The sequence below is a fragment of the Gymnoscopelus braueri genome (assembly GCF_963280865.1).
Source record: "Gymnoscopelus braueri genome assembly, chromosome: 18".
NCBI classification, from domain to species: domain Eukaryota; kingdom Metazoa; phylum Chordata; class Actinopteri; order Myctophiformes; family Myctophidae; genus Gymnoscopelus; species Gymnoscopelus braueri.
The window spans coordinates 14357138-14381705 of NC_137618.1; the positions used below are offsets into that span (position 1 = coordinate 14357138).

General features: G+C 42.4%; 1 protein-coding gene across 3 annotated transcripts in view; it reads right to left on the reverse strand.

Moving 5' to 3' along the window:
• adarb1b (adenosine deaminase RNA specific B1b) overlaps positions 1-24568 on the reverse strand; it is a 190627-nt gene that overhangs the window by 114877 nt on the left and 51182 nt on the right. For 2 of the 3 annotated variants that reach the window (XM_080412740.1, XM_080412739.1), the window contains exon 2: positions 16366-16454. The gene's annotated coding sequence lies outside the window, so the exon portion shown is untranslated. The remainder of the gene's footprint in view (positions 1-16365; positions 16455-24568) is intronic. The other variant, XM_080412741.1, reaches the window with a different exon arrangement.

Below are 24568 nucleotides of genomic sequence, written 5' to 3' on the forward strand. Positions count from 1 at the left end.
AGAAAGGCTATTTTCGCTACTTTTGCATGGTACTGTTAAGTAAAATAATAGTGCATTCATTTATGGGGGGAAAAAACATAAAAATATGAAATAGTGAGATACCTGTACAAGGTTTTTACACAAAAGCGACAATATAATATTGTGTATGGACGTGTAATGAGAACTAGCATCCATATTTGTGCAGTTACAGTATGCTTATTCTCATAGCTAGTAGCTGGTGAGCCAATACACTAGGACAGTTGGCGGTTAAGTGCGTCGCTCAGGGGCCCCGACTTGGTAGTGGGTGATTTATCTCCAGTCAACAAAGCTGGCATCATGAAGGGCAATGGTGAGCTGGGGGGCATGATACATACTGCAGTGTATACCAGCCTCAAAACACCAGGTCAACTTGCTGATGCAGATGCTGGTGTGAGCCTATATTGGTGAGGGCCTCCCTTGTAATGTTATGTTGATCTGAGTGAAGATGACTGCACATGAACACCCCCCCTTCACAATTTAACAATTTATTTATGTCCACACACAGGGAAAGCATACAGGGACGCAAATATTTTACACACACACTAGGGCTGTCAAACTAATTTTCGATATTCGAATATTATTTAAATATTGGGAAAATATGTATATTCGAATATGAAAATTAATATTCAAATAAAATATAAAAAAAGTAAACAGGGACAATACAAAAAACAATGTATGAAGTTATAAAAACAAACAAAAGATGTTTTATTGGATCCGAGCACTCGATACATTGTTTTTTGTACTGTTTCTGTCCAAAAAAATATATATATCTTTTTATAATAATAATAATAATCTTCGAATATATTTGAATATCTGCAAATTTTTAAGACCCATATTCGAATATAATTTCTGAGGAAAGTTGACAGCCCTAACACACACACACACACACACACACACACCCCTCTAGGGGCCTGCCTCTGACACACAGAGTTGCCTTGTGGCATTCTGGCCCCAGCTGTACTGAAATGCTCAAACAGCTCCAACTGCCACCTGATACTTCCTTAAAAAGACGTGTGTTTTTGCTCCGCTCATTTGTGTATAGGCAATAGTATATCGATGTGCCGGCGTATACACAGATAATAATGTTAACAGAAACAAAGTTATCGCTCATGACAAAACCTTGTGTCACAATGTATCCAATAAACACACTCATCTTCGCACAAGTGACTGTCTGAGACAAAGGCCAACTAAACAAATGGCTGCCTTCGTGGCTGTGCAGTGTTAAATCACTGCTGCAGACAATCCCCAAGTCCCATCTGCAGTGTGTATGCGGTATAAAACAGATGTCAACGGTGACGGTGTGCAGACACCCACTCTGCTGTGTTAGAATCTACACTGAAAGCGATAGCGGCCGCTGGCTCCACTCCGTCTCAATGACTACATTGTTTTTGCAACTGGCTGGCGTTGCCTTGCCCGCGGTCCAGGTTCCAAAACATACACGCGAGCTTTGATACTGGATCCATGCGTCTCTTGTCTGGCCACGTCACTAAAAGATGGATGGAAACAACTTGTGTGCGCACGTGTGTGTGTGTGTGTGTGTGTGTGTGTGTGTGTGTATGTGTGCGGGTGCACGTTGCTATCTGTGTTGCATTTCGTTGTGTTGTGTTTGTGCTTTCTGAAGAAGGTACAGTATAACAGACTGAGAAGAGAGAGAGAGACAAAAAGGCAGACAGGGAGAGAGAGGGGAATGGTATCTGGGGGTGCCATGAGCGTGAGGGAGAAAGCAGAACTATCCCGATGGGTTCTCCACATAAATCGTTGCTGTCAGGCAGAAACCTTGTACTGTGTGTCTATTTTGAATCTTTTTGTGTTTTGTTCATAAATTAATTTCCTGGGTAATACTTCATAATATGATGGTGTTGTGCCAAAGTAGCAAAAAATAGCTGGACTACAGGCTCACAGCATAACGCGATGCGACACATTGTGAACTTGTAGGCCTGATATTTTAGAAAAGATAATGTTTAAGGTTTTCACCTATACAAGCCTAAAATAGGGAGTTTTAGAAAAACACTATATTTTTCTCTGTTTTTATGAAAACTGCTGTTATTCAACAGCTGACCGGGACAAAATGGCCGATCGCAGTTACAATTTTTCTCTGGTGGATAGACCAGACCCTTCCCCACCCCCCAGACATGCTTTGTTTACATCCACGTGCACATCGCGGCTCCTGTGGCTGTCCAAAGATCGTCAATATAATAAAGGTAAAAAACCCTGGCAGAAGCTAAAGAATTAATTAATTAATACCTGGCAGGGAATAGGTTAAGAGCTCGTGACTAAATGATAACTACATTGAATCCATTGGTACACAAGTTCTTTTTTGCATTTCCTGAAAAGTTACGGTTTGGGCTATACAAGGTTTCCGCCCAAACAGCGACAATATAAATAAATGCTAAACATTTTCCTATCGTGGTGCAGTGTTGTGAATCACTTGTGCCTCGGGATCATGAAAAACACATGCTGCTGGACGGCGCGTAGGTTAGTAAATAAGCCAATACAATAACATAATTGCATCATAACACGACACACATGCCATTGTTTACTGTAAAAGATTTGGATATGGTAATTGTGTGAACATACATAATGCACTGCATAAGCAGCATAGCCCACAGTAAACACAACTAACAGTTTATTTCCAGACACGGCGTTGCTGTGAGGTACTTTGGGCCAAGGAAACGTTTGAAACGAGGAACAAAAACAAGGCTAAATTGCTCCCTTTGAAAGAAATACCCCCGTCTTTCTTATGTCTACTGTGTTTGCGTTCAGTGTGGCTTTGGATCACTGCACTTGGAATTGAAGCTTATTGTATGCTTTTACACTCATTGTGTAATTCACTCGACATACTGTACTGTAAGACCGTCAGCTGAAGTAATTGGCAAAAAAAAATGTTTGCAAAAGCATACATTTCTTTCAATCGACGGCCAGGACGTTAGCATAGAGAAAGTGTACAGTCGTTAAACATGTCCATTTAACCCCTTAAGACCCGAGGCCGATTCTACGAATGTCTTCTAAATCACAACAGTATTCTGAAAAAAAAACGTATGTTTCTATATCAGTGGTGCTCAAACCTTTTCACGTCGAGGGGCCCCCAAAATGATATGTATTTGGCCGCCGACCCACATCTCAAAATGTTTCGTTCCAGGGACCCCCAGAAGCAAAGAATAGAGTAAAAAATGTTTGCTTTAAAAGAATACATATATTAAAAATGTGCACAAAATTTCAAAATTTTTCAAAAATAGCAGATCTGCAAGCTCGTAGTGCGGCACTCGGTGCCGCGCTACGAGCTTGTATATCTGCTATTTCTTTAATAGCCAAAGTGTAAAATAATGCTTTTTTAGCTCAATTTTTTTTTTACACATGCGTTCCAGGTCTCAATGGGTTAACCACTTTCAACCTGGCATCCCTGTTTTGGCATGTCATAGGTAGACAACGTTTCTGGTGCCCGTGCCTAAACCTACTCGGGAACGCTGCAAGTCGAGAACAATGCAGGTTGTTGGAATCAATGCCCCCACCAGGTAACACGATCCACATTGTAACTGCCATAAGTAAGAGTATCCGTTGGACCCAGTCTTTCTGTCAGTACTGTGACATCATCTTGGTGACAGAGTGCTCCATATTATGGGGATTTTGCAGAGTTTGAAGTTGACCGGTCTTGTAGATCTGCTATTTTTGAAAATGTTTGAACATTTGTGCAAATCTTTGAATATGTTTTTTTTGTTTTTTTTTTAAGTGAAATGTTTTAACTCTGTTACAACTTCTGGGGGTCCCTGGAACAAACTATTTTGAGATGGGGGGTCCACGGCCAAATACGTATCATTTTGGGTAGTCTGGGAGTAGTGCTGCACGATTCTTGCTCAAATGTGAATCACGATTTTCCTCCATAAGAATTGAGATCACGATTCTCACACGATTCTCACACAATTCTCTTGTAAATATAAAAATATTAAGCAAAAAAAAGCAAAAAAAAATCGTCATAATTTAAAATCGAGATTGCATAGGTGTCTGAATCGAGATCACGATCTTTTTTCGATAAATCGTGCAGCACTATCTGGGAGACTTCGCCTCCGAGCCTGGACAGCAGGGGGCGCGGCCACTGCGTTCTGATTCAAATCAACAGCCAATGAAGAAAAAGGGGAAGGGATCCACATGCTGTGGGTGTTGCATGTAAATAGGAGCGACGGGAAGCAATTTCTCCTTGAGAAATTGCGGCCGCCATTGTTGCGTACTGCTGTTTGCCTCTCGTCGGACTGTTTTAGACGAGTTGCACAGCTCTCAGACCGGTAAGAGGCGTGTCCGCTCAGATTCTGAGCGTAAGTTACATCCCGTCCACAAATACCAGGGCTCTGGCCCAGAAGTTTCCTCGCCCCTCCCGTTTGTATGCGAGAGCTTCAGTAAAAATACTGAGGAGTAAAGAAACGGTCCAGACAAACAGACAAACACGCAAACATGATTTCAAACAGAAACAAAAATAAACACTCAAGACGGATTATCCAGACGCAAATGCGCCACAAGCCCACGTAAGCAACACAAAGTCTAAATGCTGTCGCAAATCGCCGTCCACCAGTCACACCTACCCACCTACAGACACACACAGGTCTAGGTCCTCATTTGGTCAAAAATAAAATAAAATAAGTATATATGACAGTTTGCACTAGTTGGAAGCACTGTCAGGTTTATCTGCAATTTTTTTTAATAGCCAAAGAAATAAAAAAATGACACAGATGCGTTCCCGGTCTTAATGGGTCAAGACAAGTCTTCCAGACTGGGTTGCCAGATCTGCTTAATTATAATTTCCCCGCAAGATTTTATTTGAAAATGGCCGATCTACAAGCTCACAACGTGTCGCATCGCGGCGCGTCGTGAGCTTGTAGATCGGCTATTTTCAAATAGCTGATGTATAATGTTAAAGTGCGCATGTGGCCCATAGTCGCTTGTTTTGGGGCTGGTTTTCCTAGACCTGGTTGCTTGTTTCTCTCACAGAATCTGGCAACACCGCTTCCAGACAGGGTCTGCGTTCCTGAGGTGAAGAACACAACATGTGGCCAGGCCTGCCCTGGACTGACCATGGAGCACATGTGTCCTGCGGCAGAAGAAGACCACTTCTGGAAGTGGCCTGGCAAAATCCAAAAATGTTTAAAAAAACATTTGTGCAAAACATATACAAAGCGGTGGGAAGCTCCATTGGGCTACTGGAGCATTACTTTCATTCCTTTCATTAAAGCTGGCCATTTTAAGGGTGAAGGGGTTCAGGACTCAGTGATGGCATTAGCCGATAAGATGGCATTAGCCTATAAGAGGTGGAATGCGGATCTAGAGACCCCCGCCTGAAGTGCAGTGGCCCCCAAGTTGAAAGCAGCAGGTCAGCTGAGCAAATAAAATTGCTCTTACAATAATGTGAAACATAAAAGTTTTCTGCAAGTGTGGCTGCAAAGTGCAAACTATTATGATGATCTGCTCACTATAATCCATCAGACAAGAGAGGTGCAATGCTCGTTTAAAATGAAAAGCATATAAGTTGGAACCTGACATTTCATTTATGAAAATTGAAAGGTCAGTTTTAACCTTTTGTTCGTAAATCATTTCCTAATGGAAAGGTTTTGTGTGTGTGTGTGTGTGTGTGTGTGTGTGTGTGTGTGTGTGTGTGTGTGTGTGTGTGTGTGTGTGTGTGTGTGTGTGTGTGTGTGTGTGTGTGTGTGTGTGTGTGTGTGTGTGTGTGTGTGTGTGTCTCTCTCTCTCTCTCTCTCTCCTGGGAGAGGAGGAGTGACTATAGTTTCACTGTACCTCCGACACAAAGCGCTCATTCTCTCTGCGTCACACATAAACACGGCTCTCTCTCTGCTGCGTCATGAAGCCACTCTGCTCACCCCCACCCCCCCTGCGTTCTAAAAAAAAACAGAGTGCGGGGCTTAAGAATGCTCCCGCCCGTTACTTCTCGTTTCATTGGCTCGCTGCTTACGAGCGCAAAAAAAACCTCTCTCGCTTCTGTCGGCGGATGAAATATGGCTGGCCTAGTTTCTGCTGGTGTCAGAGATGAATTCATCTGAGGCAGTCACCTTCGCAGCAAGGGGAAGAAGAAGCGAGGTGCGTTATTAATAAGGTGCGTTATTGCGACTAGCGATGGCTCATCTTCCCATCAGTCTTGGGAGACCCGGTTTGCCCCTGTGCCACGAGTGTGCATTGTATTATTATGTTACCTATTCATACCTGTGCCAAGCGTGTCAGTGTGCACAGCATTATTGTGTTACCTTTTCATACATGTACCTCTCTCAGGACAGTACTGCACATATATATACCTGTGCATTGTTTTTTTTTAATAATATTTGGCTAGTTTCTGCTTTATTCAGAGAGAACGGTGTAGAGAGACAGGAAACCAAAGGCAGGGAGATAGAGAGAGAGAGAGAGAGAGAGGGGAGACACGCAATACATGACGCCAGGGGTCAGATTTCGAACCCGGGTCCTCACGACTCACAAGGAAGGAGTATGTACTGGTTGAGCCACCAGGCTTGGGAAGCGCGAGTGCTGTATCGCTGAAGTTACGTTTCTATTGGCCTACTGCGCATGCGCACCATCTACTGTGGGACAAACTGTAAAACGTTTAAGTACATTCCAGGTGGGGAAAGAAGCCTACCCAGTAGCCAGACAACTGAGCGATATTTTGTGATAGTTTGGAGCCAGTTGGAGAGCTAGTGTGCTGGCAGACCCCTGACGGACACCATGGCTTGGCCATTTCAATTAGAATAGTAAGATAGTGAGATAAGATAAAGCAAATTTGTATTTATTTTTTACTTTAATATATAGGTGAAAAAACTTAATGGCATGTTTTTAATATATTGACTAAATTGTCCGATTAACCACTTTAAACCCCTATTTTATACTTTGTCGTACAATGACGTCACCCAAAAATAGCAACAATAGCCGAACTACAAGCTAACAACATGACACGTTGTTATTTCTTCCCAATTTCGTCATTATGCCGGTTGTATTCCTCCCCACACACATTTCTGTGTTGTCACTGCTGTCGTATCCTGCCGACTCACCTGCCAGTGAGGAGCCAGGAGGACGTAGAGGCCTCGTCCTACTCCTCTCGCCCAACACTCCCCCCCCCCCCCAGCCCGTAGGATTCCGTGCAAAGACAATTATCACCCTCCCCGCCCGGCGTCCCTCCCCCAAACACAGCTAAATTGATTTTATTCAATGATTATTAAAGGTTCTGTGACATTCATTTTCATTTTTTCATTTTTTATGTTTTTTGGGGGGTTTTATGACCTCAATTACACCCCAAAAAACTGAACTTTGAACATTCAGTGGATTTTCTGTGGTCTGTTTTTTTTTAATAATTAGGCTGAAAAGTAATCTGGGATTGGCCCCTTGACTTTGATGTCATAGTCACTTAATCCCGCCCCCTCTCCTCCCCGCCCCTCCCCTCCCCTATCCTTTCTTTGGGGGGGGGGGGGGGGGGGGGGGGGCGAGCAGAGGCGATGATTGACAGGCAAAAATCCCTCAACAGCGACACCCGCAGGCAAAGATTACTTTTGACATTGCAGTTGAAAAGGCTTTAGAAATGTGAGAGAAAAAACACCTGCAATGGCTCACTGGAGTGGAATTTTCATTTAAAACTTTGTATACACGTTTGATGGACCATGACAAAGACTTTTAATGTGTTGTAAAACTGAATGTCATGAAACCTTTAACATTAACTGATTAAACTGATTAGTTTAATTAACTGTTGCGTGTGGTTACTGTACATTTACTGTACATTCGATGAAATGAAATTTGTCCCTGAGCAAGACTCTTAACCCCTAATTGCTCACAGGCCCTCATTGGAAACAAGCCCGCAAGGACTTTCATGAACGTCCTGTTAAAAGGAATTATCCTTATCCTTATTCGCAAAATGAAGTGATTCTGACAGGAGCATGTGCGCTTCGGTTTTGCAGGCACTCGCATATATATGTATTGCGTGTGCGTGTGCGTGTGCGTGCGTGCGTGCATGTGTGTGTGTGTGTGTGTGTGCATACATGCACATAATGTGTGGGTTGGGGAGAATATATACAGTGTGTATGCTACATAAATCGCTGTGAATTATACATGTACTGCAGAGTGCAGACACAGCTCGCTGGCTCTAGTGGGATCCTGAGACTCGGCCTCAACCAGGTCGGTTTCTGTTCAGAACTAGATAGCGAGTCTCACGAGGTGAGGTGGGCATTATGACAGTTAATGGGCTGGACTGCAGGGTTTCTTCTTTCACATTCATCCAGTTCCCACCTTGGAGCTGCCCTCTACAATCAGTGTGCTTTAAAGCAAACATTTGTAACTCAAATCTTTGCTTCTTGGGGTCCCTGGAACAAAATATTTTGAGATGGGGGTCCGCAGCCAAATACATATACATTTTGGGCGTCCTTGACATGAAAAAGATTGAGAGCCACCGACATAGCAACATAGGTTTTTATCAAAAACAGTTAGGATTTAGAAGGCATTGTGTAGAATCGGCCTCAGGTCTTAATGGGTTAACCACATTAACCCTGGTGTTCCTATTTTGGGTATGCCATTGAGGCATACATTTATACGTTTTCTTTAAAAAAAAGATTGAGCGGCTCCACTGTAATAAGAGTGCCAATGCCTTGCTCAAGGAGATATCAGTAGTTGGGGGAATAGCTAGGCAGAGGGTCCCAGCACTTCCCATCTTGTCAAGGGATTCAAATCGGTGAATTTTTGGTGTGTTTACTAATTGTGACATTGATTTGCCGGTCCATACAGGCAAGCTACGCAATGGCCTAGATCAGTGGTTTTCAACCAGTGGTCCGGGGACCACCAGTGGTGCTTAGGGGGGGAGGGCTACCAGGGGGTCCCCAGCGAAATAAGTTAAAGAGGTGGTGCCATGGTTTTGCACTTTTTCTGTTTTTCATGTGTCTATGAGGTTGATAGAACTTCATTAAGCCCCCTGGTGGTGTTTTTATGGTGTTTTATGTCTTCTCTGACTATTTTGAGTTTCTACCTGGAGGCTGAAACCTTGAGGGTCAAACGTGCCAATACAAAAACAGCCCTTTAGTGACATAGTAAAAAATATACCCTCCCCCTCATTATCATAACACAACAGGTGTGGGCATGAGGAGGAGGAGGGACTAGGAGAGGTGGGTGGTGCTAAGGTGGTGGAGGAGGTGCTAAGGTGAGAACCAGGTATACTTAATGAACTGGAGGCGTGTCCACATAAAAACATAATTTTAACAATTTCTGTACACTTTTTTGAAAAAAATCTTCCTCCTAGTATAACCATAATACCTGATGATTATGTTTTAGGGGGGGAAAAAAATCACTGAAAATCACGGCACCCCGTCTTTAACATAGCGTCAGAATCATTTTAACCACATTAGCTTTGGCTATTCAACAATAGCAGATCTACAAGCTCATAGCGCGGCTTGTAGATCTGCTATTTTTGAAAAATCTTGAAAACGTGTGCATATCTTTGAATACATTTTATAATTCAAAATCTTTGCTTCTGGGGGTCCCCGGCACAAAGCATTTTCAGATGGGGGTCCGCGGCCAAATGTATATCAATTTAGGGGTCCTTGGCATGAAAAAGGTTGAAAACCACTGGCCTAGATCCAGGGCTACCTAATGTACCATTTCAAAACTAGGCCCGAAAACACCCTGGATGCATAACACTCGCACAACGCATCCCGCCTTCCCTTTGGCATCCATGTAACCAACAAGAAAGAGTTAACAAAACAAAGCTTTGCACTGCAGCGCATGCGTGTCTTTCAGCAGCTGTCCCATTTTCTCCGCGCAGTGAGGCAGTGCATTACTGAGGGATTTGCATCGGTGTGAGTAATTTCATTTTGGAAGCTGAATGCGATACGGCGATATTGTCAGAAAGCAATTTGAAACAGCCTATTGGAGTGGTTACACAGAGGCATGTGTGGTGCACTATTTGTGTATCAAAATGTCATTAACGCCTTAGGAATTGCAGGTCAGCTTAACAATATGTGTGTGGTCTACTCAAGGAGTGTTCAAAGTGGAAGTACAATTATATTGTATTTCCATTGCATATGGGCAGATATTGGATTGCGAACAGCTTTTGTGTGTTGGTCCCTAGTGGCTGTGAGGTTGCAAACTTAAAAGTAAGTGGCTCAATTGTGATTTCACCTAGAGCAGGATAAATGGCTCGGACCGGCGCTATTCATTTGCCCTTTCATTGTCTCCGCCAGGCCGAAAGGCATGGCGAGAGAGTATGTTTTTCCCCCTGTCCGTCCGTCTGTCCGTGTGTCCGTCCGTCCGTCTGTGACCAGCTAATCTCCGGCACCGTTGGCTTGATCACAGCAAAACTGTGCACACACACTCCCTGGATGCCAATTCAGAACCTTTGCCCCAAATTCTTCTCATGGGCCTTTTATAGCGCCACCAGGAGGCCGATTTGTGCAAAACATATTTTTTGACAGTACTCCTACAGATTTCGTCCAAAAATCACGCAAATCGGTACACAGTATCTCTATAGTCATTAAACTTTCAGATTTCTCATATTCCATCCTGATTGGCTAAAAATGTCTTCCAAAGTTTGCAGGAGTGCTCCGTTTTGAACAAAATGCCTCAAATCATAAACACAGCATGCAATTTCCGTGAAATTTCGCACGCACGTTCCCATTAGGCCGAGGAAGAACTATCATTTGATTTTTTTCAAATCAGCCTCATGGTGGTGCTTTAACAGGCCGATTCGTGTTTTTACCTATAACTGCACCGATCTGTGTAAAACTTTGTATGCACACTCCCTAGAGGTCAAGGAAAAACCTTTGCCCTGCATTTTTCACATCTGCCTTTTATAGCGCCACCAGGAGGCCGACTTATGTAAAACACATTATTTTATACTACTCCTTACAATTTTATCCAAATTTCACGCAAATCGGTACACATGATCTCTATAGTCATGTGATCACGACGGATGTGTTTGATTTTTCACATTCCATACTGATTGGCTAAGATTGACATCTAAAGTTTGCATTATTGGCTTGTTTTGAACAAAATTCCGCAAATCATGAACGCACCGTCCGATTGCGGTCAAACTTTGCACGCACATTCACACTATGTTGAGGAACAAATGCCACCCTTTTAACATTGGCCTGTTATAGCGCCACCAGCAGGTCTAATTTAGCGAAACAAATGTTTTTAACAAAATGCCTCAAATCATGAATGCAGTCAGTGTCCGATTGTCGTGCAAGGCCTAAGAAGAAATGGCACCCTTTTCACGTTGGCCTATTATAGTGCCACCAGGAGGCCACAATAGCCTACCTGACTTGGCGGAGACCTTTGCTCCGAGGAGCACTTTTTCTAGTTCACACCATGTACTCGGGTGGCAAGTGTTGAGGCGACACTGGTAAAAAGATTCTTGATGCAGCACTTTTTTTCAGTCAAACATGCATCATTTTTGTCAAGCGGCTTCCTGCTAAGAGGCCTCAGAGTGCGGCATCACTAATTCCGAGATCACTGGCCCAGAATAACAGCAGCACACTACTCTGTGATTCACACTGTGTTTCCTGGCATGGTAGGTCGCATCTGATCTAACCTGCAGACACTGCACTAAATGCTCATTACGGTAATGGAGGTGAGGGGAGAAGGGGAGGAAAAGAACGCCTAGCCGTGGGTTGCGCCCCACCCCCCCAAAAAAGAGAGAAATCAGAGGCATCAGCAGTGTGACCGACGCCACACACACACACACACACACACACTTAGATATGCGCACACAAGGCACACAAGCAATGTGCTTAAAATTCAGCGTTGCTAATGGAGTTCTGCAGCCTCTGTTCTTTGTATGTGTGTATAAAGAGGTTTAGTACGCGGTGTAACTCAGCAGGCATACAAATGGGTCTCTGTGTGTGTGTGTGTGTGTGTGTGTGTGTGTGTGTGTGTGTGTGTGTGTGTGTGTGTGTGTGAGAGAGAGAGCGCACACGCTTGATGGAGGGACATTAAACAATGCTACTATTTTAAAGGTCAGGTTATTATTCTGCTAATGTTGCATGTCATTACAGAAATGAGCTACCACCATAAAATCACTTCATAGCTAGTCGGCTCTGATCACTTACTTGATGAAATTCTCATTTCAAGTATGAGTGATCAAGAGTTAATGTCTGTTAGGCAGCATTGTAATATCCTTTCAGTGGATATATTACAATTATATTACAATATTTGAATTGTGAATAGGAGGAAACTATACAGGAAGGAGAGAGAGAGGAGAGGAGAGAGACAAACAGACAGATAGACAGAGACACACAGAGAGAGAGAGAGAGACGCTAGATTTTTCCTTTCTCCACAACATCTCATTCGACCTCAGAGATAAGACAGACAGGGAGGAAGGGGCGACGGCGTTCAGTCCTGGCAACTTGGCACTGTCCTCTGGGCTCACGGCCCCCCGTCCGACAGCCTGCAGGGGCATCAGGAGCCGAGGCTCACAGTCGTCCTTGCGGCAAGTGTGGCCCTCAACACGACAGCTCTTTCCTCCCATCAACAGTGGTGGAAAAAGTACTCAAATTCTTTATACTTAAGTAAAAGTATCAATACTGCAATGTAGAAATGCTCTGTTACAAGTAAAAGTCCGGAATGAAAAATGTACTTGAGTAAAAGTACAAAAGTATTGTTTCAAGTTTTCACACAAATATATATTTTTTGAAAATAGCAGATCTACAAGCTCACAATGCGTCGCATATGTGAGCTATTGTCGGCTATTTTCAAATGGCCGAAATGTATATAGGGCTGAAGTGGTTAATGTTTTGTGATAGTAATCAAAATCTACAAAGTAACTAGTAACTAAAGTTTTCAAATAATTGTAGTGGCATAAAAGTACAATATTTGCCTCTGAGATGTAGTACTGAAAATTGGAAATACTCCAGTAAAGTAAAAATACCTCAAAATTGTACTTAAGTACAGTACTTAAGTAAATGTACTTAGTTACTTTCCACCACTGCCCATCATCCAGCACGGAAAATGGAGGCTAATTGAGACTGTCTCCTCCCATCATTATCGGCGAGGAAGAGTGAGAACGATATGTAGGGTCGTGTTCAACGCAATCCTACATATTACCTCAGAGGAACGGTTCACCGCGAACATGAGATGAGGCAAAAAAAGGAAAAAGAAAATGTGGGTCTTATTAATACAACAGCAGCAAAATCAAAAGGCTGAAATTCCCCAAAAAAAGGAAATTAGGTTGCTGTTTATTCCCGTACCCATATTGTATAATGAATCATCCATCATCACGCGGGAACCCAAGGCGGGTTTGGTTTACAAATTGCGAGGCAACAAAAGGGGAAGACACGGGGAGAGAAGAGAGAGGAAGAATTCATGATCTCTTGCCATTTTGAGCTTTTCTAAAAATATCTAACCTGGAAGAGAATCGCACTCCTCTAAGGCCCGTGGGGAGAGGAGAACGGAGAAAGAACGTTTTCCACTGCCTGCTGAAGGTGTGGAATGATGGAGGATGCTGTCGTATTCCTGTGGTGAAACGCACCACGGACACACGATCAACCGTCCTCGTTACTGATACCTTCACCATCAAGTTCACCATCAAGTTGGCCCTAGGGGTGGGCAACTTTGATGAAAGAGAGGGCCACTATATTTCCACACTCACTCCAGAGGGCCACATGGCATATACTATCGGGCCACTCTGCAGTGAGCTTGTAGATCGGCTATTTTTTTATTGGAATCCAGATTTATTTTTGCTATTTTTTTAATTGGAATCGTGAAAAGTAACATTTTTATTAAATTTTAAATGCATTTAGTTATAGGTACTTATGTTAACACATTAACCGCCAAGAACGTAGTCCTACGGTCCGTTAAATCCAACTGTTAAGCGCCGAGACCGTAGCCCTACGGGCTGCGGTCTTTTCGCGCATGCGCGGTCCGGGTGCACTTTCGGATTTTTTTTGATCCACTTCCGTTTCCGGTTTGATGACCGGAAACGGAATTATTTGGGATCCGGTTTTGACGATCACGTCCGCCCTCGTTCTACAGACGAAACTGAAACTCAATTCTCTTCCTGTAGTTTTTTCTCCTCGCATTTCACTGTTTAACGTAATCCGTTCTAACTCAAACATGGATGCCCCGTTTGACACGCGATCTTCACTGGGAGATACAGGGAGATCTCGCGGATGTAAACAGACCGGCTCAATCTCAATCTTAAGGATTTTAACAAGATCTATGGCGACATGAAAAAAACAAAAAAACAACAAAAACACCTTGGCACTGGTGAGTACATTATGAGATTAACCTCTGGCGGTCGATGTGTTAACTGTATGAACCTAAATACAAATACATTGGACATAAAAAAGACAATATAATTTTAATACTAGTCATTACGCTACTAATATAGACTGAAGTAATTAAAGCGGGTCATGTTTGCATGTTTGGAATTGTAACAGCTGAAATCAATAATATATCAGTATACCAATAATAACCTGCGGGCCGCATTAAGTGAAGGTGGGGGCCGCATGTGGCCCCCGGGCCGCCAGTTGCCCATGTAGGCCCTAGGCCCTAGATTCAGGAATGACCCCGATTTTTTATTTTTTATTTTGTTTTGACTAGCAAGCCATCACTGGCTTTCATTGTCAGGAGGACGCTTGGATTGTGTTGTCAAAAGAAAGAATCGCCAGGGAATGCACGTTCTGCCGCCAAGCATGCAACAAATATGCAGACACGGACTGCAGTAGCTAAAGATTAGGGAGACTGCTTGTGGAATGAGGTACCTGGTTTTAATTCTTGGACCAACGGAGAAACGCTGAACAGAGAAAGAGAGAGGCACCTCACTCACTCATTGCTCCGGTGAGGCTGTTTCAGTGGCCAATAACAGAGTACAAGCGTATAAGCATGGTTCAGAAAACCAAAACAAGACTTTGTAAGTCTTAATGCTACTGTATTTGAGTTTGCATGCTAGGAGAGACTGATATGGTTTCTTTGTCCACAAAACAGATGGTCAGATTTGCAATAGATAATGGTGAAATACTGGTATTCTTCACTCGCAGTGCAATCATTTGGCTTCAAAAGACTTGTGTACTCTATGTATGGATTCATGTCTCGCCTGGATGAGTCCAGGAACAGTATTATTGAGGATCTAGTCAATCCTGGGGAGAGCTGTCTCCGGTACTCGTACAGGCTGCGTAAACACGTAAACTGCGCGGAGAGTCAGTCTCTATGTATGATTTTATGTTTTTTTTTTATGTTTTGGTATTTATCTGTTGTGTGATATTTGTATGTACTCTATGGACCCCCTGTGTGTCTGGAATAAAGTTTGAATTGAATTGAATTTGATTATGCTGACATACGTATGGGGTCGCCTAAACATGCTCTTAAAGAATCTTTATCCACATTTCCACTTCCATGAGTAGATAATAAATCATGGTCAACGATTCCTGTTACACGTACTGTAAAGCATTTAATAGCTATATTTAAGACTTCTTAAGGTGTTAAAATAAGTAAAAACCTTAAACCAAGGCTTGTACTGGTTCACTCCCAGGTATAAATGTGTAACTACCTACATCTAAAGCAGTGTTGCCCAAAACAAGAACATGACTGCAGAGAAATAGCACATTTCAGAGGGTAGACTCAGGTTAACACAGGCACTCCAACAAGCCCAAAATACAATCTTTAAAAAGGGATGAACAATACAAACAACCTGCATATCTTGGATAATCCTATACACATAGCCACAGCTCCCACAGAATGATTTTCCCCCAAACCTTTTATTTACTCTGCCACTAAAGCAGTCTAAAAGACTAGTGGATATTACCAGTCAAACTAATTAATGTGTGTGTTGTTATTCTTTTGTTACATGTTACATGTTTTCTGCACTTTTAGCCTGAGAGCAACTTCCATTTCTGCGTCTTGCCTCACAAAAGAGATTTGCCACAACTAGGCCTGCACTGACCTGTATAGTATCTTACAAGTTATTATTGGATTAGCCCAGTCAGGCAAAAACAAAGTGGTTATCCTGGTTCCAATGTGCTCGTGGAAAGAGTTTTGTCCTCAAAACCAGCCAAGAATATCAATAAATAGGCCAATATTTCTTCCTTTGTGGTCATCAGCATTTCTAAATTCCAACATGAGAAAGCATGCATTATAGTAGGCTCTCTAACAAGTTGTTACAGAGTAAGATATCAAGTAAATTACGATTCTTGTGTGATTTAAACAGTCGTGCACTCCTTACAAAAGTCAGCAGTATAAATATTTGAAATTGCATAGGGTATATGTGTAGGGTTTGAGTTTATTATACATGTGCTGAAAAATGGCCGGTCTACAAGAGCTTGTAGATCGGTAATTTTTCAGCACGCGACACCAGTGCGTATAATAATATAAATGAAGTCCCTGTGCTGAACTTACTCTTCCTCGGGGCAGTAGATAGGGAGCGGGGTCTTCTTATCTGCCAATCCTTTTGCAGTCCTGCAGCCAGCTACCACACACAGCACTGCCTGCAGAGCACAGGAAATGGATATCAAATTTAAGTGAATTGCGCTTTTTTTCCCCTCCCCCCTCAACACTACAGGCATTGATTTGTGAATGCTTAAAAGTAATAGAATCCATCGTGGCAGTGTCGCAAAAACCAAAATGTAATTGATGAAACGTGTGCGCAATGCTTGTTAATTCCATTTCTTGTAAAAAGAGCGCTCGTTATTTTCCGGTATGCACATCATAAGACGTTTATAGCCGGTTATTTTACCCTTCTGCTTCAGAAGGTTAACGACTAAAAACGAAGAAAATAAATAACAACAATTGCGCAAGCTGGTGTTGTTGATTTATTCCCCTCTTTTTCCTTCTATATTTTCCACGCAATAATTAACTCTAAAGAAAAAACCAGATGGCAATCTATGACTTGTGAGACTTGAATGAAAACCTCAGTGACCAAACTCACACAGTGCATAGCTCAGTGTGTCTTACTTTGGGGGAAGCATGATGTTGTACGCTATTTATGTATGGATATTAACCACTTAAACCCTCTATATCAAATCAAACTTTATTTATAAAGCACATTTAAAACAACAGAAGCTGACCAAAGTGCAGTGCGAGGTTGAGACAAACAAAGCATCAACAAGCACCCATCGGCACACACAGACAAATACATTGTTAAAAAAACACATTAGAGGATCAAGTGCAATTAAAAGCCAAAAAGACTTCATTGACCGACCGGGGTCCCCCAGGGGTCTGTATACAGTACTTGACCCCCTCCTTTTTTTCTCTACACCACATATCTCACCAATCATAACAAGTTGCATTATTGAAACGCATAATTGGCTATTTCCGGCGAATGTTTGTCCTATTACAGTATGTCATATGAGAACTGGGATACTAGGGTTCACTGGTGGTTAAAGACAAGCCATAATAAAGTTGCTCTGTTGATAAACAAGCCTCAGAGTGCCCAGAGGAGGCAGTGAGCCGGAGCTCACAGACTACCACGCCAAGCAAAAAGGAAACCGCTGGCCCCATGTTCTGTGACCATGCCGGTGGCAGAGTGACTCCAACCACCATCACTCTGTACTGTAGATGAAGGGCAACAATCCAGTGGCTTTTACATGGACCAAACATTTAAGCTCAGAACAAGCCGCATCTGCTAGTTTTGGAAATGCCAGGTTGAGCCAGGTGGTTAAGGCAGAGTGACGGTAAACAGTCACGCAAAGAGACTGTGTGTGTGTGTGTGTGTGTGTGTGTGTGTGTGTGTGTGTGTGTGTGTGTGTGTGTGTGTGTGTGTGTACACGCATGCTGCCCTGGTGTCCGATCACATTAGTGAGTGTGATTCCATTACAGGAGACTCGAGGAGAAAACGGTGTATCGAACTGTGCTTTGAAAAAATTAAAGACAAAAAAAAAAGGAGGTCTGATTGACGAGGGTATCCGGTGAATTAACACATTGAATGCCAATCGCGTAGATCTACACGAACCTATTTAAAGCCGCAGCGTGCCAGTCGCGTAGATCTACGCGAACCGCCGATTCCCATTGAAATTGCCCCAGGTGCACTTTCCGAATTTTTTTGATCCATTTCCGTTTCCGGTTTCCGGTCGGAAACAGAATTATTCGGGTTCCGTTTTTTTCGATCGTATCCGCTTCCTGTCTGGGATCCTGTTTAAAACTCGATTTTCTCGGTTGTTGTTTTTCTCCTCGCTGATCACTGTTTACCGTTGATCGGCTGTATCTTCAAGATGGCGGCTCGCATTTGGAAACTGTTTTCGCTGGCCGTTTCTCACGGATCCGCTGTGTGTTTAGAACCAAATGAACGCGCACTTTTAACTTATTTAGCGAGGTCTGTGGCGACATGAAAAAAACTAAAAAACAACAATAAAACGCTGGCACTGGTGAGTACATTATGAGATTAAACTCTGGCATGGAATGTGTTAAGAGTGGCAGCTGTCGACACCAATCACAGTCAAGTTGCTTGTCATCTACCTACAAAGACCAATACCGTGGCAATATATCTGTATAATATCAATATCATGATATCATAATATTGTGATATAGCTTGTAAGAGAAATACAACAATTTAAATGTGTTGTATGAGTGTGAACATAAATAAACATACCAGACCAATAAACTGATACTGATTTAATATGGTCTTTTCCTGGTCTTAAGACTGCATTACACACAGAACCATCGCAGTGAAACACAAAGGGACATCTACCAGGGGCCTATCTATGTACAGTACATTAAGATATCGGGTCTAGAAACAATCCACTGCACAACTGTCGTTCCACAGTTCCATTGCCATGGGGACAAATTAAAGTCTAAAATCACGTCACCCCATGGCAATGGCCATAGGCAAGTAGTGAAATGTGTAAATTATTTAAGTATTAGCCAATATCTGAAGCATTTGAATGACATCAGAACAAACTTAAGCCAAGTCATCATCCCTTACAAATCATGCACTATAGGGCAACAGTATACTGTAAGAGCTTGCTAAGCATTTTGCATTAAACAATAGGCACCAGAACAATTTAATAGACAAATAAGATTAAAAAAAAAAACAAGTCTCCAAGGGAGACGTCGCAGGTTCAGCTTAGATTCTGGTCCACACTTTGACTTCAATGAGCCGGCTCCACCAATCAAAAGAGTCGTATGTGGGTGCGGGTCGCGGACCATATGGTATCTTCTCGTGCATCTGGGTACAGCAATCTCCATGTATTACATCATCTCACTGTGTGTGTGCGTGTGTGTGCGTTGTGCGTTGTGCGATGTGCGATGTGCGTGTGCAACCCCAGCATCTGCATTCCAGACTTTCACCAAAGGTGCTCTTCTTTCCTCTTTGGATAATTAGACTGAAGACAAGGGTTTCTCTCTTTTACAAGTTGTTTTTCTCACCCTCCGTTTCCATGTTTTCCACACCAGATGCTCTGATGCTACAGTATGCGTGTATAGCCGGCTTTCCATATTAAAGTCATCCAACACTTGAAAGCTCTCTTTTTTTTCTTCTGTGCAACGCAAACACATTTTTATGACATTTTTATCCATATTAGCCGCACGTCCAGTGACCGATGTCATGATCCAGTCTGTTCTTGTGCATTTCTTTTGTTAAATTGACACACAAAATGGTGTAGTCATAAAAAAATTGTGAAAAACACAAGACCTGAGGTGATTCTTAAAAATGTTTTCTAAATCCTCACAGTTTTTTGGAAAAAAAAAATCTCAAAAATATATTTTCACGATTTAAAAAAAATAGCAGATCTACAAGCTCATAGCGCGGCACTCGGTGCCGCGCTATGAGCTTGTATATCTGCTATTTTTGAATAGCCAAAGAAATTTAAAGACGCGTTCCAGGTCTTAAAAGGGTTTTAATACACACTTTATCTCTAGTACTCAATTACGCCCCAGATGTAATCGCCCAACATTTCCCTGAATTGATATTCATGTACAGATGTAGCTAGCACACTATTATCTTTTCTTTCTTGAATGGCGCAGAAAGGCCCAGCAAATCCTAATCTGTTCAGAGTGAGAAAAACAAAGTGCATGGCAATGCCGTTATATTTGTGAGCTCAATGCAGCGTACGGGCAGCTTTGTAGAGCAATTCCTCTCTCTCTCTCTTTCTCTCAAAAAGATAGCCCAGAGGATGTGCAGTTAAGCTGGGACCAACCAAGAGTAAAATAAATGTGGCCAGATAAAAAAAAAAGGTATGATAAGGGACTGGCCTGGGGTCTGCAGAGCTTCTCTGGTTGGTTTCGGTCCAAAGGAGCTAGGGGGGAGGGAGAAAAAAAAAGGGGGAAAAAAGAAAAACAGACTCCTGACAAAAGGTCAGGTGCCATTTGTGATGACTCGCTCCGTGGTCTCTCTGGGTTACTCCAAGAGAGTCTAAAAAAAACATACACTGCCCCCACAAAAAATTGCTTTGACCACAGTGACAGACAGAGTAGAAAGAGGAGGACAGGTTGCCCTTGCACTTATAGTTGAAATATTGTATTTCCACAGGTCAGTGGAAACTGCGACGGGCCCCGTCACCTCACGCAAAGCTGGGTGCCCGTGCACTAATAGTTAAAATATTGTATTTCCACAGGTCAGTGGAAACTGTCTAGGCCCCCGTCACCTCACGCAAAGCTGGGATACAGAAAACTGTCCATCTGTGTGACAGAATTAGGGCAAAAGTGGACTTGCCTGTTATGATAACACTGTGATAACAGTAGAAGCCACTTGAACCCTATACCGTCCCTATTCTGGGAGGGGGGGAGGGGTTCGCCAAAAAGAGCAGATCAACAAGCTCGCGATGTGATGCGTTGTGAGCTTATAGATCAGTTTTTCACCGAAGAGATTTGGTGTGGCGTGACTAAAGAGTGGACCAAGAACAAAAGCCAACTCAAGTCAAGTTTACCAATACAAGTTTAAAAAGAAGTATAAAGTAAAAACTCTGGCTATCTGCTATTATATATTAGGTTATACCTCTCAGTTATGGAGTTATATAGCCTGCACTTGTAGCATCTTTTCGCTTGGGCTATTAGTTTTATTAGTTTCAGTTTCAGATCATTCACCACTGCTGCTAAGGTTGCTCTCTAATGGAGTCATCAACACCATTTAAATCTATCGTGATAACAAAACCTAGTCCAAAAAGCAGACATTGTGGCCTGAACCCAAAACTTAAAGTGAACCCAAATGTCGGGTAAATGATGGTATGAAAGCCCAGGGTTGGCTGAGGTTGAGGGACTGCTCTTGTAAGAGCTAAAAACATGAACATCATTCTTTAAAACCACACCAGTAGACATTATTTTTTACTGGAATGGAAGGTGATAACCTCCGTTTCACCCTAGACATAAGACCCCCTGGTTGCAGGGGGCGTCTATGTCAGGGAGTATTACTGTATGTGGTTAAGCCTGGTCGGTTTTTTTCACCCCTTTGCTAAGTCTGCTAGGAAAACCACAGCATCTGCAAATCCCATCAAATACACTTCAACCCATTAAGACCGGGAACGCATCTGTGTCATTTTTTTGATTTTTTGGGGCTATTCAAAAATAGCAAGATATACAAGCTCATAGCGCGGCACCGAGTGCCGCGCTATGAGCTTGTATATCTGCTATTTTTGAAAAAATCGTGAAAATCCGTGTAAAAATCTTGGATTATATCTTTTTTTTTCTTAGCGAACATTTGCACTCGGTGCCGCGCTATGAGCTATTTTTGAAAAATCATGAAAAGTTGTGCAAATATTTAGATTTTTGCGGACATTTTTAACTCAAATCTTTGCTTCTGAGGGTTCCTGGAACTAAATATTTTTGCAAATGTTCGCTTTTAAAAATATATAATCCAAGATTTTGCCAATTTTTTTTCTACATTTTTCAAAAATAGCAGATCTACAAGCTCATAGCTTGTATATATAGTCTTGCTACCTATATTTTTCAGCTCTACATTGGGCAGCCAGCCAAACACACTGGCAGATGCCAATCGTAACAGACTCAGGACAACAACCGGTAGGGCCATTAAATGTTAATGAATCTGGATGAAATGTTCTATTGTTGCAGCCAAATGACGTCGACACACTTGACAGGGTGCTTTGTTTGTGAAAACCTTTGTGTCTGTGACAGTACAAGCTCATAGCGCGGCACCAACCTTGGTGCCGCGCTATGAGCTTGTAGATCTGCAATTTTTTTGAAAAATCGCGAAAATGTGTGCACATCTTTAGTTTGAATATATATATATACTTTTTTAAAGCGAAAGTTTTTAACTCAAATCTTTGCTTCTGGGGATTTTACAAATGTCTTCTAAATCCTAGAATTCTATTCCCTAAAGTTTTTTTTTTTTTTTTTTACATATGTTGCTATATTATCAATGGTTTTCAAACTTTTTTCATGTCAAGGACCCCCAAAATAATATGTATTTGTCCGCGGACCCCCTCCCATCTAAAAATATTTAGTTCCAGGGACCCCCAGAAGCAAAGATGTGAGTTAAAAATGTATACATTTTCCACGCTATGAGCTTGTAGAGCTGCTATTTTTGAATTGCCAAATAAATCTTAAAATGATACACATGTGTTCCCTTCCCCGCCTTAAAGGGTTAATGGAGCATGAACTTAATCGAACATCTCCCGTCATGTAGGTTACATTGAGTGCAGCTACCTTGTTTTCTACACATTTTTTTCCAGAACTAAAATGTATACCTGGGTTGAAATCCACCCACACGAAAAACAAATACACTTTCTTTCAATATTTCAATTGACCCTATAGTGACAGTCTCTCTCACCCAAGTTGGCTATGCTGCCAGGCCAGCTCATCATTCAGCTCTTAGTAGTATTGTTTTAAGTATGTGTTACCTGGAATAGCGAGCGGGGTTTTAATAGCTCCTGCTCTGTCTCTCTTGCTATAATTTGTAATAGGGTCATAGGGTGGTGTTGTAATACGCCGACACTCGTAGCACGGTCAAGCGGTTCGCTAATACTCCGACACTCGTATCATGGTCAAGCAGACACAATATCAAGCCGTTATACAAGCCTAATGGGCACAATCTGTGGCGTGTCAGCAGTTCTGCATGGGAGACGTTCCACAGCCTCTCTTGATGCCTCTTACAGTGAAAACACCCACAAAAATCGCTGCCTCACAAAAACAGACCCTTTAGAGCAGAGGTCTTCAACAGGGGTTCCGGGACCCCTAGGGGGTCCTCAGAGTTACTACAGGGGGTCCGCCAAATCTTTGTGTGATTTTTAACATTAACCACTTCAACCAAGCATCCCTATTCTGAGGAGAACTTTAGCCGAAAATAGCAGATCTACAAGCGCACAACGCCTCGCGCTGCGAGGCGTTGTGCGCTTGTAGATCTGCTATTTTCGGCAAAGTGGTTTGGTGTAGGGGAAAAAAGAGCAGACTAAGCACAGAGTGAAGGGTCAGGTTTACTAAGTATTGTTTAACTCTCTCAATGCCACGCCCCGAGATATCCCGAGTTTTTCCCGAGTACCCTCAGTGCCAGCACGAGAAATCCCGAGTTTTTACTTTTGACTGTGGTCGCGTTATTACGGGGCCAGAGCTCTCAGCTCTGGACCTGTTTTAATGTTCCCCTCTTTTTTCTTCTCCCCCTTCGTGCATACGCTTTTTACGAAACTTGGCCATATGGTAGATGGTCATGAAAAACTATCAAGAAATAATTCTCACAATCTTTCGTCAAAAGGTGGCGCTATAGCAAAATGCCAACTTTGAACAGGTACAACTCATGCCCTGTTTGACCTACAGCCATGAAACTTCAATATACATATGCGTCTACTCATGATCAACAACTTTCACACTCTGACTTTTGACCTCTGACCTTTAGATCTCCCACCATTTTGAATAATATGAAAAACAGTTAAAACCTATCTCCTCCTGGGATTTTTTAGTAATCTGCACGAAACGTTTTACACATGAACTTTGAACCTATGCCGAAAAACTGATGCAAAAGATTTTCCATAAGTGAAAAAATGAAGCTTTAATGAGCCAATGAATATTGCAGTTTTATGACAATTATTCATCTGCCCCTAACACATACATGCAGACTCACATTTCTTTGAAACTTTGCGGTAATGTTGAGGGTCATTCCAAATATCACTGAAACCAATCTTACTCCAATTGGTCAAAGGGGGGCGCTATAGCGATTTTTTTTAAATGCAAACTTTAAACAGGCAAAAGTCATGCCTCGTTTGGCCGACAGCCATTAAACCTGCTTACACATGTGCCTTGACTCATGAGGAACACATGTATCACGTTAACCAGTAAGCTCCGCCCTTAGATTGTCTGCAATTTTGAGCAGTTTGAAAAACACTTAAACCCAGGATTTTTCAGCTATTTGCGTGAAACTGTATCATCTGTGTGATCTCCTTTTTCACAGGTTCTTGTCTGTTGGTCCAATGGCTTCTCCCTTAAGCGAGTGCCTCACGACCGCAAGGTTGCCGGTTCAAGCCTCACTTGATGCAGACTCATTTAAGTTGAATTGCAAAAAACATGACTGTATCAATGAATACATATGCAAACGGTAAAGATAACATGAAATGCTTATTTGAGAGTATGTTTTTTCAATGTATGACGTACTTCATTGTGAAAATATCCGATCTACAATCTCACAACTTTTCAGATAGCAACGTTTTGTGAGCTTGTAGATCGG